Source organism: Triturus cristatus, chromosome 1_2 (genome assembly GCF_964204655.1).
Source record: "Triturus cristatus chromosome 1_2, aTriCri1.1, whole genome shotgun sequence".
Taxonomy (NCBI): Eukaryota; Metazoa; Chordata; class Amphibia; order Caudata; family Salamandridae; genus Triturus; species Triturus cristatus.
Genome location: NC_140580.1, coordinates 438,713,496 through 438,726,547, shown reverse-complemented (window position 1 = coordinate 438,726,547; position 13,052 = coordinate 438,713,496). Strand labels below are relative to the sequence as shown.

Genomic DNA, 13,052 nt, shown 5'->3' with positions numbered 1-13,052 from the left:
TGCTGGTTGTTACTCTGATCACTGGGGCACTGCAGTCCCGTGCACAGTGTATGTGCTCTGGCCACTAACACATGTAGAAATAGACTAATCCCTGATTTGGCATATTTACCTCTCCTATGAGGCTATAGTATATGCTGTAGAAACTGCATCAATGGCATTGAAAGTTATATGTCACCTGTGGACTTAAGCACCTATTGTGCCATCCACTATTGCGACAAGGAAACGTGGCTTCAGGCCTATAATTGTAGCCTGACTCATGCAGTTTAAACCTGCTGCCCGACCTGTGAAAAAAATAACCCTTTTGACAGGGGGAAAACCTTCCTTTTAAATATTAATATTAATTAATGATGTCAGAACCCCTTTCAAAAGTCCATCGGGTAAACAGGAGCTACTGGGCCCAACCTTAGTGGTTGTGGCCTTTTACTGCTGATGCCCGGGGTGCTCATACTATGGGCTCTGAGTAACTCGGGCAAGCACCTCATCTGCACTTAATTCTTAGTGATAACGTAAGTTGAGCAGTCCAAGGTTTCTTGGGAAGTAGGTAGGTGTAGGGCGAACACATGCTCACAAATCAGTGTAGGTTCAGCACCCATAATAATTGAATGTCCTGCCAAATTCTCGCTTTTTATAAAATCTAGTATTTATAAACACACTCAATTCGAAATACGGTACACACTAAGTAATAACATACTCTTCTTAATTTCTGCATTCTAGCACAGTCCCTGAGGCCATTAGCGTCCCACTCTTCTAGCTACAGACCAGATTATTCCCATTTACTTGATGCAATATACAGGCTAGGCTCCACTAGAGAATACGAGTCTTTGAAGTCTCACAGTGGCTATTCAAAGTCAAAAGAGTCCCAGCACGTTCGGTGCTTCATTCAGAGCAGGTCTCCACAGCCTCCTTCCCCATCTACCCCTTCACCTCCCCCCTCAAGGTCCCTGCGACTCGAAGTGCAGTCCTATCAGCTCCTGCTGGAGACAAGACAGAAGGCCCAGAAACATTCACAAATCTACTTCGACTGGTGCCAGCGATGAGTGATAGTCTATTTGCAGTCAACACGGGGTCTGGACCTCCATGGCACTCCTCTGTTGTCACGGTAAGTATTGTTTGTCTCCGTTCAGACCTGGGGTACTACATAAATTCCGATGGCACAGTAGCAGCTTCGAATTCCCAGTGGCTCACTGTTAATGGCCCCCCATCTTCCTCCACGACTCCCTCCTGGCATACAGGAGTTGCACTTCGAGTACTCAAGACTTTGACAGGTCAAATTTTCAGTTTAAACCTGCACAGATAGGTTCAGGGCCAGCTCTAGGGCGGTGCGACTGGAGTCATAATACCAGTTGCTGTCTTCAGTGGATGCCATGTTGGCAAGCTTATTTTGGTTTTAAAAGCACCTGCTGCCCGCGTTCCGTGCCTCCTGCAATTTCCAGGCAACAATAAAAATATCAAGATTACTCCGGTGATTAATGTTCGTCCTGTAGAGAGAGATCAGTTTTGTCTAGTTGAGGTTTTGACTGATCATAAAATAGCTCAGAGGATTAATATGCCTCCTGCGAAGAATGTATACCAAGCCGATCACAAAGTGCATATAATGTAAATAGGTCAGTGGGTTACTGGTTTTGTAAGAGAGATCCTTTTGTTACTTACAACTTATAAGTTATAATCCTAATATTGAACAGTGAATGATTAACTGTCATCAAAGAACTGCTATACGTACTGCAGATTATAGATTAAAGCATAGATTAATGTTGAGAAAAAGGGTCATTTGGGTAGAAACCGATTCTTATTATTAAAGAGAACCCCCAACTAAAGTGTTCCGTTTATAATTCTGAGTTTGTGCTTCTCCAGACCAAGCCCTCCTAAAGTATTCTGCCTACCAGTATGGATGTCACTCCTACACCTTGTAGTCCTCTGACTTATGTAACATTTCATACACGCTGATTTACACACGTATGATTGATTGTCTCTGTGTAATGTGTGTGTGATGCTAAGTGCTCTGACACCCTTCAATGATATGAGTGGTGCTATATAACTAATTAAATGCATCTGAAAGAGTGTTGGTATGGAGCCTTGAGAGGCACTGTTAAAAGGTGTTATTGAGGGAATCCTTGGTGGAGGTGGTCACCACCTCCACCATGGATGGGGACTCCAACAAACATTGTGCGTACCAGGCTCTACCCACGCTAAAGCCAGCCCTGGCCAGGTTACGGGTGGCAAGCTTGCCGTCATGTTTTACATTGTTACTCTAGTTGTGGCACAATGAATGCTGCAGCTCACTAGTTACATCTTATTGCCCTGGATACACTTTGTACCAGAGACTTGGAACTTATAGGTAAGTTAAATATGCTAATTAGGCATATAGCCAATTTAGTCATTTTTTTAAGGGTTCGAGTCCGTGCACTGTCGTCTGGTTAGTAGGGTCTCAGTGCACAGAGTAAAAGAAAAAAATAAAGTACTCCAAAATTGGTTTGACCATGCAAAAAGAGACCTGTTCCTACAGTTACCATGCTCCTGCAGTGACAAACTCCCAGAAGCTATTTTCACTGTGGAAGGCTCTGACTGTCCTATAAGGAAAACTAGAGTGAAGACTAAAATATTAATTGTGTATCAAATTTGGGACCAAGTAGAAAAATAATTTAGCTACTCTTTTTAAGTTGGATTTTTACTACAATATTTAGGAAAATTAACTTTTAGAATGTTACCTTGTCCCTGCCAGAATCTCCTGAAGGCTAATTTACATTAGCTCTCCAGCGGCTGTTAATCAAGTGCTTGACCTTAATGAGCTGTGAAAACTGCTTCCACAGTAGGGGCAATGGCATGGGAGTGTGGAGGTGTTTTCTGCTCTTGGCACGAAGACCAGTTTGGGTTGGCCCAGGAACATAACGAACATCAAAGGGGCCTACATTGTCACAAGCAAATGTCAAGTGGCATCTGGAAAGGCTGAGCCTTTGTCCCCATAGTCAGGCCTGCACCAAATCCTGTGGTAGTAAAGCTACATCCAAAACGGGAGTTCAGTGACCACAAAGGAGGGGACTGCTCATTACCCTAGCCTCTCCTCTGGGTGAGCACAGAGACTGCACAAGTGGAGAAGGGTTTCTTGGATTTGGGGGATAAAGTACACTATGCTATTGTTTGCAGTAGGGAAAACAGGAACAGCTGCAAATGTGGATAGGTTTGGGTGGATGGGAACTTTTACCACGTTCGTTAGGGAAGAGCCAGGAGTCATCTCCACCTACTAGCTGGTGCTAGGTATAAATGTGCACCTCAAGGCACCATAATCAGAACGCTTTCTAGAACTGTGTTAGAAAAACTGCATCAGCTGCGTAAGACCTGTGAGCGATGGCGGCTGGTAGGGAATGATGGCGGGGTGGGGGAAAAGTGGGCAGGAAAGAAAAAAAAGAAAACTTACCTAGGGTCACCGTCGCCAACCGCTTTCTCGCCTTCAATGCAGGAGCCAGAAATAGCACAGTCTGCCAGAATCCCTTGACCAGTCCCAACTCTGCCTTACAGTAGCATTGTGATTGGTCTGACAGGGGCCTGGAGGCAGTGCATGTTCTCCACCCAGGCTGTATAAAACAGCCTGTGGAGAACATGCACAGTGCGCATGGCGGTTTGGCCGGCACGAGACGGCCGGCCAAACAGTGATGCGCAATTTAAGGTGCAGCCATCACTTTTCCTCCTTCAACATCAGGGGAGCCCGGCCCGCCTCACCCCAACAACCTTGCTGGCTGCAGTGTAACTGCAATACTAAAAATAAAATGATAATAACGTTTTGTTATCATTTTATTTTTATTTTGCACTGCTTTAAAGTAGTGAGGCGACGCTCCTCCGCCTTAGCGGAGGAGCCACCCCTTCCTGTGAGATCATCTAAGGGCGAGACTTTCTGCCACTTATAACCAAGGCAGTTAGCTGACCACCTGTGTTGCTATAAGGACACACAAGCTGCAAGAGGCCTACCCCTGAAGTGCCCAGCTGATCAGCAGAAACTGGACCTGGACTGGACCCTACTGTTAGCCTTTGCCCGACACCCTGAGAAGTTCTGGGGGGCCTTAGATGTGTACACCTGTGGTTGTTTGGGCATTAGAAGAAAGTTTAGACCATTATGCAAACTATTCCTCCAGAGATCCAAAGCTTAATTGGCACCTCACCAATAATGTTTCTAAACAGCCCAGCTTTGTCCTGCTCAAAGATCCCTGCATCTCTGAAAAATAACCAAGTCCCATTCTTCTTTGAAACTTGGAACATTTTCAGCTAGAAATTTGCAAAGCACCAGTGGGGACCAGCGTGCTTCAGGTATCCAGCCTTTGGTTTCACAGTGGAGACTACAGTTTCAGTAGTGACCCGTGCTGGGAAAATGTTTCTGGTAAAAAATAGTCCCTGTTTTGAATGGGACTTCGAAACTTTTTTGACTTCCAGACTTTCACCCGAACCAAACCGCTTCGTGTATCCAACCTGGGCACCATAGCTGTCTGCCTGAAATTGCACCTTGGTCCTGATCTACACTGACCATTGACTTACATAGGACAATTTATTTTTCTTGATGCTTTTTCCATTTAAATCTTTAAAACTGATCCCTCATTGGATTTGTGTCTTTTTAGTGTTTTACGTATTATGTTTTTCTCGACTTTATGAATTGAAGAGGGATTTTTAATATGTTGTGTCTTTGATTTTTTAGCTATTTTGTTACTTGTAAATGCTCTACACATTTTCTTTAAGTTAAACCTGTCTGTTCTGTGCCAAAGCTACCATGGGAGGAGCTCAAGTTTAATTTACTGAAACCTTTGACTGGACTTACCAGGCTAGTGACTTAATTGCTTGTGGTGGACTACCATCCACCCCAATTAATAATTCACTTTCTTACAAGCAGGATTTGGATGAAATATTACATGCACCTAATGAGAAGAGTGTTTTGATGTTTATGTAGCGAGCCCTCTCACTAGCCTCTGGGAACTAGAAGGGGAAAGACTCTCCACTTAATGGTAGCATTCGACATTGTAAGTGGAACCGTGTCTCTAGTGGAACTTTTTACCAATGCTTCTTATATTGCTCTGTGTTTGGCTATTTATGTAAATGCTGGTTGAAAGCCTCTGTTGTTTTCTTAATTGTGAAACAAGAAACAAGAACTTTAAGAAAGAACATTTTGCTAATGCTGTCTTCAGAGATTAAACATGCCAATTGTTAATGTTTACCAATTTTCATGGACAGCTGGGTTAATTGTAAACGATTGTCATCTTTTTAGTTGTCTCTCTTTATTTATGTATGCAATGGTACATAATGTTAACATTTTCATAACTGTTTTTTTCATCTTGTGGAATGTTGTACTGTTTGTATTGTAATAGCAATACCAAACTGATTTAATAATTGTAAACTTAAACAAATGTGGAAAATATTACAGAGTACAAAAGAGCAGATGAGGCCAAAGATATAGAATAAAATATCAGTCACAATGTCACATGTATTATGTATATGTGTTTCTTGTGAAGCAGCTCAATTCAGCAAAAACCATACCATAACCTATAGCATTTATACAAAGAACACAGATTGCAATGTAATTTGAACAGGTTGACTGCTATAATATCCTATTTTATAACTTGTGCCTTCTGTTAAGAGCCTCAAAAGCGCCCTGGGCTTCACTACCTTTACAGGTGGACACATGTGCCAGATTGAAAATGTCAACATGTTAATCTACATACGTTCCCATTATGAGTGGCCTGGTATTTATCGAACCAATAAAATCTGACTGCTGAGTCCATTTACAGAGTCTGAATGCAGACCATTGGTGCTTAATGCACCTACATGTGCATGCCCTTCTAATTATTGTCCATTTTACCCTAATAATTTTCAAGTTTGACATACTGAAATTTATCAGGGAATCTGAGTGAGGTGATAGTCGTCAAACTCCTAATTGCGATATGTGAGGTAACAGGAGCTAATTCCTTATTTGGCGGAATGTTTATGTGTAGCTTGAACATGTCTGTAAATATTATCCTTGTAGCAGACTGGAAAGTTATCTATAGAAATTGGAGGTTTCTGTAGTTGTTACCACAAAAATCAATGTTTACTGGGAGGTTTTCTGGTGTGGAAAAAAGTGAAGAGAACAGATAAGTGTGATTCTTTGGTCTAGAGACCTTGTGAGGAGCTTATTGCCATACACTGAGACCATCTCAGCACGATCTAATGAGGATAGATGTTCTGCCTTTGTAACATGCTTGAAGACTTTTTCTCGCCGAAGAAAAAGGAGAAACAGGAAAGGGACTGTTGCCGCTATTCTTTTATCGTCCTATTTGTTGCAATCATGCCGGTGCTGGTTGGTATTGTGTACCCTTCCTATATTGGGGGCCAGTCTCAATTAGCCTATATTGTGTATTCAATCTGGAGCATTTAATCGGTCCGTTACTTTGACTACATATGCATCCCAAAGTGTGGCAGCTCCGTCTCCTCCCCTAAGCTACAGGTCTCGGGACATGGCTTCAGTTTCAGCTGCCGCTCACTTATGCACTACCCGTAGCCAGTATTCGCTGAGGGGCGACTGGGTAACCTTCCAGGACATTGCAAATAAGCGTTTAAAGAGGGCCATGGCAAAATCTACTAACTTTATATTGTGTTTGGTGCGTTTTATCAGTTTACTGATACCCAAGAGGCAGAGCAGGGGTCAGGCAGCAAATGTACATCTTTCACCGCTGATATATGGTCCATCACTTGGGTCCAAACAGGGACCAGTGTCGGGCATCCTCACACCATGTGTGTGAAAGTCACATCTGGATGGTGACAGCATGAGCATAATGGGACTACTCCTAGGAATATTCTGTGGAGTCTGTGCATTGTGAGGTATGTGTGGTGTAAGTAATTAAATTGCGTAAACTGGAGGTGGGCATTACGGAAAACATGCTTCACTTCTTTCGTGGCCATCCGCCATTGCTTAATTGTCAGTCCTGTCCCCAGACACTCCTCCCAGTGGAGCTTACTGTGTGAGGTGTAGTCTGCATCTGCAGCCTGTAAGACTGCGTATAGCATTGTGACCGCTTTCCTGCCCAAGCTGTGTTATAGGATGCACTGAAGGTCATGATGCTGGGTCGGATCCTCCGGTCCCACCGCCCAAGTACCTCTGACCTCCAGGACAAGTGTGTTATAAGTAAGAAACGCGCCAGCGACCAGCCCATATATATCCTGCACCTCCTGGAAGGAAAGCAGGACACCATCATTATAAAGGTCACCCATACAAGACACCCCCGCCTCCTGCCACAGTACTGGGATATGTGCCCCCTTTATGGCACTCATTCTGGGTGCGCTCCAAAGTACCATTTGAGGGGCGCAGAGTGTCGGCTTGCGTCTGGGATGCATAAACCTTCTCCAGCAGAACTTGGCGGCACGCACCCGTCTGCCCAGATCCCTGGATGTGCCCCACACGTTAGCCAGTCCAGGAGCCCCACGTATCCTAGCTCTTCCTGGATGGTTCTACTCTCCTGTGGTGTCACAAACCAGCCATTGCATAGGCTGCCGTAACTGTGCCACTGTAAAATACAGTAGGAGGTCCGGCATCCTTAGACCATCCTCCGTCAATGGATGCAGGAGAGCCTGTATAAATACCAGTTTGCGGGCCCTCCCCATACCAAGTTGGAGACGAATCCCCGCAGGTCCATAAAGAATGCGTTAGTCGGGACCACCGGAACGGCCGCAAAGAAATATAAGAGCCTGGGAAGTACTAACATCTTGGCAATGGAGGCCCGTCCCATAGGTGACAGAGGCAAACACATCCAGAAGCCCAGATACTGCCGTACCGACGCCAGAGTTCTCCCTTGGTTGCCGTTTAGGAGGTCTCTGTCAGTGTGGTACATATTGACACCCAGGTATCAAACTGTCTCATATCACCAGAGTAGTTGGCCAGGCTCCTCTGCATGTGCGCGCTCTACTCTATGTAGGGGAAAAAACCCCAGCTCTAGTATAGCTACAGTAGGTTGCCCTGTTGGGGATTAATCCACACTGGTCAGGGTGGAACCACAATGAGGGCCTCACAGAGGGAGTCTGGCAATATTGGTTGGTGCACCTCTTGGTTGACCATCAGCAACGTGGGGGCAAGGGTGGCCCTAAACATCGCATAATATTCTATAGGGAACTCGTCCGTTCCTGTGGCTTTGTTGTGTGTCATCTGACGAATCGCCTGTATCTCCTCGATTTGTAAGTGGTGTTAAAGTTCTTGAAATTGAAGGGGCATCAGGCGGGGAAGAATAGCTTCCCAAATGTAGTTCTGGACTTGGGCTAGTGGGGGGGTTTGGAGGAGGGGAGTAAAGCACCTCATAGTATTGGACGAAGGCCTCATAAATGTCTGCTTGGGTGTTTACGATGTCACCAGCATAGTTACAAACTGCTCCTATGAGGAATCAAGGCGCCGCGATCACAAATAGCCATTCCAGAGTGCGTCCCGGATTGTCACCGTATGCATGCTGGTGAACCAAGGAGGACTTGTAGTCAATGCTTTTCAGGCGGCACTTCTCCTCCTTACATTGCTTCCAAAGCTCAATTAGCAGTGCACAAGCCTCGACCACTCTCCCTGGTGCGCCTCCAGCTCCGTGACACTGAGGAGCAGAGAGGACCATTCCTCCCAAGTGGTCTTAATGCAATGCCCTAACCTGACAACTTTCCTTACGTAAATTCAAAATATAAGAGATTGCCACACTCCTAAATACTTAAATAGTCATCCGTTTTATTCTTTTTTAGGTCTCGCGCCTGTGTTGCAGTGCGCAGCACTGCTCGCGCAGCGAGAGACCTCTTGTACGGGGTTTAGAAATCGAGCAGGAATTGCACACGCTTGTGCATGGGCTTTTCCTTTTGTGGCCCGCTATTGGCCTTTGCAGGCGTCATTTTTTTAAAGACAGCATGCAATTGGCCAAAGGCGGGTGCATTGCTCCGCCCATGGCCTATTGGTGTCTATTACGTGCACCAAAGGCCATGTGGTTTCAATTATCGTGGCCAGACACGGGCGCGATAATTGAAACTACATGTTTCGCTGTGGCGCGCGCGCACCACTCGCGGGCGTGTTTTATTAAATGTTTTTACAATATAGGGATCGCTTTCGCGATCGCTTTCACTGCCGCTTGTTGAATATGTCTTGTGGTTTCAAGATCTGGCCACCCTAAGCGGGGCACTTCGCTACTGGGAAACTGCACACAGGCTTAGGTTGTCAGCTGAGTCGGAAAATAAGGGCATTCGGTGGTCTGATACTCCATAGTCAACAACTCTGAGCACTATGGCGTTAGAAGAGAGCAAGCAGCAGCCCCCACCCCTCCCCCTCGCCCCGTGGCGTTGGAAGAGCGCGAGTTACTGATGCGCGACTTCTCTGTGGACGGATTAGTCTATATTTCGTCAAGAGGGCTCCCCGCAGGCAGCAACCCAAACCACTCGCTGAGTCAGGGACTTAGAGCGGGTATTAGACAAGCCAGATAACCCACGCGTAATCAAGACTGCACAAAGGGACAAAAGGTAACTAGCAACGTGGGCCACAGACACCCAAGCATGTAATAACGAAGCCCTCCCTGCTCCCCCCCGCCGTGGACCCCCACTCCCCCTAATGCCAACAGAGGTAGCGCAAATGTGCCTGATAGCTGTTGGACCAACCACACTGACGACCACTCCGTGTACACATTCAAATAGTTTGTAAAATATGCAAAAATATCAATAAATAAATGCCTACATCAGAGTATTCATGCGGCCCTTGTGAGGACAGACAGGTCTGACAGGTATGTGTGGCAGCCAGGGGGCAGCAGGGATTGGTGCAATATAGATAGGCTTTCCTGTTTTCAGTTTCTATTTTTGGTAAATTCTGGTGGGGTTTTATCAGTTTTTTCAATACCTTAAAAAACAGTGGTTACACATTTCCACGCCATTAAAACCAACAGAAACAGTGTTTTTCCGGTGTTTATGGAATTTTAATTTATTTTAAATTTTTCCTTACTTTCTGCACTTATAGTGCATGTGTATAGGTAGCCTATGCACAGGGTATATGATGTCCAAACACATTTTTACTGCACCAGAATGGAGCACAAATTCAATAGCATTCTTCATTAACTCTGAAGATTGTAAAGTTACTTTCAGCATAACATCTAGCAAGTGACAAGGATCTCTTCCTGGGAAGCACTTCAGCTCAGGTATTGATTTTGACAGGCCATCATACAACTTTTTCATATACATAGCTGAATTACTGCAAATACAAACAATATCACTTCAATCTGTATTGAACTTGAAAGGAACTTTTTTCAGCAGCATTCCAAGTGACACTGCGTTCCATGTTTACCAAACGCCTGGTGTCATGTTTTCATCACTATCTCGGATGCTTGGTGACAACATTCTTTTCACATATAGCTGTCACTACACCTTGAATTGAATGTTTAAACACTGGGGTGTTTGGCAGTTCACTTACAGTCAATACTGACTCACTAGAAAAGGGGGCTGATGAATCAAAGGATTTCACCCATTCTCTGTCTGTGGGTTAATGTGATGGTAGATATAAGGAATGATTTTTATGAAACCACACATTTTACCTATCAGTGAAATCAAATGTAACCAACATTTCGAATATGATTTTGATATTTCCCGATTCTCTACAGTTTATAAAATAACTAAATAAGACCTAAAACATGCTTCTAAACACTGCATCTTTAGACCAAAGACCACAAAACTGAAAAAAGCAGAAGGAAGAAGAGACGATGTTTTAGTGACATCCCTAAACCACAAAACTCAAGCAGAATAACGTTAGTCCGGTCTTTGTTGATGTTACCTTGTATAACAAAGTTACAATGTATTGGCCCCTACAGGAAGAAATAAAAATGACTTTAACTCAAATTTTCCTTTTTATGAATGCCACTTAGTTTGTGGTGGCAAAGGTCTTTTTTCAGTGTTTATATGTTTACGCCGGTGATGACTATTTTCCTTTCGGTGGGGTTTTATCAGTTTTTATAGGTTTAAACCTAAAACCAGATAGCCTAAATATAGATAATGCCATACCTGGGCTTGTGCCAGGAGCCCCCAGGGATCGAATCAGTGGAATGGAACAATAGAGATAATGCCACACCTGGACCTGTGCCCGTAGCCCGGAGGCCCTTATCTCCGCACACCTCTGGAGTGTTTTATGATCTGGATGGCACTTTTATGGTCTGTCTCGAGGGCTGGAGCTGGCTGCTGGACACAGATGCACGCAATGGTTCCTGCACAGACGGCGCCAGGGCCCTTAAGCAAAAATAACCATGCTTTACATCTCCAAGAAACGCCTTCCAGAATTTTTCACCTACTCGCTTCTTTTGCATTTCTGAGATCTTGTGATGGTGACGAGGTAAACAAACATTGACAGCCAAATGAGGACATTCAGCTGAAGGGCGATACGGCCAAGCAATCAATGCAGGGACTAAAAGAAAGAAACACTCAGGCCGCAGGATCCAATGGATTCAGCTACTTTTCTTTACTCTTGCTGGATTTCTCAAACCCACGTGTATATATATATATATTAGTGCACATTTTGTGTCACACCGTTGGAGCTCCAACCTATGAACACCCTAGCAGTTGCTTATTTTACAATAGCGATCGCTTTCACTGCCGCCTGTTGTACTGTATACAAACAGCCACACTGATGCTGAAATTTACCTGGTACCATAAATTGAATTACAACCCATTAACCCTCGTGGGAAGCAAATTAAAACCAGTTGCAATAAACCTTTGTCTCCTCCTTAGTTTTTGTCCAGTTCTAAAATGACCTCCTTAGTAAATGTATAAGTATTGAAATGTGTTTATCGCCATTAATAATAATGAACATATTCCTGTTTCTTTACTATTTAATCCCCATTGATTTGAGTCGGCCATGTGTATTGATGCATCAGATGGCCTTTATGATAAGCCAACAAACATGTCAGAAAATATGATCGGCTGCATGTGATGTGGTCAGCGCCTAGAGGCAACTTGTTATCCCACCTACGATCCGTTGTCAATAAGAGTTTCGGGTTTGTTGCTTTGATGGTTGCCGTTGACTTGTCATGCGCTGTGACTAATTTCAGGGCGGGAAGTCGTTGAAGGAGTGGGATCTGCTGGTGCAAGGCTCTACGCGTATATGCATATGTCTAGTGTCACGAGCGTGCATTTGTGTTTGAAATGTATATAATTTTGCTGTGTGTGTGTCGATGCGCCTGCACGCGCTTGGTGTGTGTCTTTATGTGGAAAATATGCGAGTGTGTGAAAACTTTGTTTGTGTGCCGTTTTTGTGATAAACAAGTGCATGGATATTTGTGGTTGTGTGTATGTGTGGGCTTTTGAGTGAAAGATACGTACGCTTGTAGCGGTGTGTGTTATTAAGGTTTATGCACGTGCTTCACTCAGTACATGTCCGTGCTCTGTTCAGCTTGTGTCAGTCATTCAGAGCTGTATTTGCAGTTTTGCTTTGGCTGACTTCTCTGATAGAGCACGCAGATGTGGCTGCGGGCTCCAGCGCTGTTTTCCCTGCAGCTTCCGTGCTTCCTCCAGGACCGTCGATGCTGCGCTGATGTAACCGCGCTCCCTGCATCTTTCATTCAGCCCTGGTTGGCTGCAGGCTGGCGTGCGCATGAACATAGGGCACATCGACGGCTCCACAGCAACCGCAGCCGTATCCGGCTGAACTGCATCCCCACATCTTTCCAGGAAACAGCGATTCTCTGTACGGACAGACTGCAGCATTCCCTCCCCAAACCCTCATCTCTGCAATTCACCGACCTCCAGGCAATAGTGCTCTCAGGACTGAAGCCCACCACAAGCAGCTCCACACAGCAACCCCCGAACAGAACATCACTGAAAATTGGCAACTCACTGGGAGTCACTAACAACATCATTCCTTGGACGAAAATACCCTAGCGTCTGCACAGCCACCACATGCAACACCACTAACTGGACTGAACACCTGCACGTCACCTTCTTCCCATAAATAAGCTTCTCCTGCACTCCCAAAATAATGCAATAGGTCTCGCATTATTAAAGTTTGAGCTATTGGTGTTGCATTATTTAGCAATGCCAATAGCTCAAACTTTATTAATGCG

The 13,052-nt window shown here is 44.8% G+C and overlaps 1 protein-coding gene across 7 annotated transcripts in view; it reads left to right on the top strand.

The window, feature by feature from the left end:
• The window catches only part of PLCE1 (phospholipase C epsilon 1), a 932,976-nt gene that overhangs the window by 846,946 nt on the left and 72,978 nt on the right, over window positions 1-13,052 (top strand). The window lies entirely within an intron of this gene.